The following is a 2,500-nucleotide window of genomic DNA, read 5'->3' as shown; positions in this document are numbered from 1 at the left end:
GAAAGATGATTCCAACTGAGCTATGAAGCCACTTAGTTGGGAGCAGGTCAATTTGTTGGGCTCATTTGTTCCCGTGAAAGAACTCTTGAAGTGCGGATTATAGACGAAAGATAGCAGTGATCTTCAAACTTACTGGACAATTTAAGCAATTGTCTCTCTATCGATAATAGGTTTCGAGAATCGAGTCGAGGATCGCATCTCGTTTGAAAAGAGATAATGAGTTTGTCGCTTGACCGATTATACATGTATGTCCTCAGTGAATACACGAATTCGTTTCGCTACTTTCTACAGAAAAGCACGATAATGTACATGCATAATATTCCATAGACAACACAACCAATCGCAATGCCATTGTATAGTCGTCAGCATTCCACTTAACCTTCCCATCCATCGCACACTTCATAGATTAAGTGGGCCACTTTATTTTCTTTGGCATGGTATGAATTATCAGTATGTGACAGTTTCCCATTTGTCGCTTGTACTTTTTTGGTGCTGTATATACACTCGCTTGAAGACTCGTGTGTTTTCCAAGATAATACAAGTTACTCATATTTCGCAGTGTACTATTTAAAAGCGTTGCCTGATTAGTTCATTAATTGGTTTATATGGTAGATATTACTATAGGACTGATCCACTTTGGTAATTACAGCTCCAAGCTGTTGGCAAGCCACTGAAAATCCCAAACAGATCTTCCTACATATACACTGTAATTGCCTTGTAAAATAAATGTCAATTAGCAAAAGGGTAACTTTGTGGATTTATAAGGGTATTAATAGCACCGTAATATTCCGTTTCTGTTGTTACTGTCATCCTCATGAAAGGACGACAGCCACCGTCAGCGTCGAAAACGTTACTTCAAAATATAACTTTGAGCTATCTTACGTTTTTCACGATTGTTCCATCTTGATCATCGTGTACAATGTGGGCGAAATAAAGATAGGGAAGAAAGATTCAGAAGATTCATCATTGTTTTCTCTCGTTGTCGTCAAAACCTTTAAATTTTGGCGAAGGTTGTCGTCAAAACATGAAATTTGGAGATTTCCTGTAGTTGTTTTTTGGAGCACGGGAGAGAAATGTGCTCAAATGCGTGCCGCACGTGCAGCACGATCACTTTTCTTATTTAACCCAATATGATTAAATTCTCAACCTCGGATAATGCATTTCGCGTGCTCTGATTGGTTCACTCAATCTCGGTTATCAGCTCATATACCTTGGTTTGACCTTATATGGTAAATGATTGCTTTAACCGTTGCTAAACTAAAAATAACGTCCTTAAGCAACGACAACGGCGACGGCAACGAGAACTTCACAAATTTGCATATACAGTAGGCAAAAACAATAGCTTTGCACGCCCTGCACGTGCGTTTTTCACTTTTGTCCATTTCTTTGCCGTCGTCAGCAAAACTACAACGTGAAATAGCCAAATTTGAGGTTTTATGAACAACGTTAGCACTTGAGGATAAATTACCATTTTCTCCCCTAAATTAAGCGCCGTTCCTACCAATGTCATTTTTAAGGAACTACCACACCCTTGTCATATCAAAAAGGTTGAAATAGTTACGAAGCGATTAAAATTAAGCGAATTTATATTTTGAGATGACGTTCTCGTTGCCGTCGCCGTTGTCGTTGCTTAAGTTCCCTACTGTTTTGGCCGGAAAGCGAAATTTCTCTTGGAATAAAGTTTGGATCAATTCCGACGTTTAAAAGTACGCGAAAAGGTAAGAAATGTTTTTGTGATGAGCCTGCGTCTGTCTGACGACAAGGTATTACACAACATCGCATCAGTTCTCATCAATTTTTTACGATTTTGCTCGGATTTGCTCGCTTTTTTCGCTCGTATTTCGTACTTCCCAATTTTTGGAGTTAAAGGAATTTAATGAAACAAGTACTCCATTCGCGCTTGTTGGATATGAGACTGGTTATAGCCAACTCGGCGCTACCCGCCTCGTTAGCTATTTACCATCTCATATCCAACGCGCGCTTATGGAATAATTATTAAATACTCGAGGACATTTTGCTCATTACTCGTGTTTTTTTTATATTACGCAACTCGCAAAATATCCTTGCGTTATTATATGTTAAACCATCGAATGAGATGTATATATTATTTTGTGGCGTTGTCTTTGCCGTAGCCGTCGTCGTTTCTTAAACTCCCAAATATATCGATTTAGCGAAGCCTAGAAGCGGAGCTCCCAGGTTATTAGGGAGCTTACGAAACGAGGACGACGACGGCTACGAGGACTTCATTTAAAAATGCGAGTTCGCGTCATTCATATCACTACGAAACTATTTCATGTCGTTTCGCGTTAAAAATGTGTAGTAACTGTCGAGGAATTAACCTGGTATGAGTGAGTTGGAAGCGTAGAGAGAGAACTGAAAATTCATCGTCATGTGCTAACGTCCTCCACAGAACCTTGAATTTGGTCATTTCACGTCGTCATTTAGGAGATGATGACAAAGAAATGTACCAAAATGTAAAACGCACGTGCAGAGCGTGCAG

The 2,500-nt window shown here is 39.5% G+C and overlaps 1 protein-coding gene across 2 annotated transcripts in view; it reads left to right on the top strand.

Moving 5' to 3' along the window:
• LOC138011125 (putative helicase MOV-10) overlaps window positions 1–2,500 on the top strand; it is a 24,525-nt gene that overhangs the window by 9,162 nt on the left and 12,863 nt on the right. The gene's annotated exons all lie outside the window — the stretch shown is intronic.

Source organism: Montipora foliosa, chromosome 7 (assembly GCF_036669935.1).
Source record: "Montipora foliosa isolate CH-2021 chromosome 7, ASM3666993v2, whole genome shotgun sequence".
Classification (NCBI taxonomy): domain Eukaryota; kingdom Metazoa; phylum Cnidaria; class Anthozoa; order Scleractinia; family Acroporidae; genus Montipora; species Montipora foliosa.
This window is presented reverse-complemented; position numbering and strand designations above follow the sequence as displayed.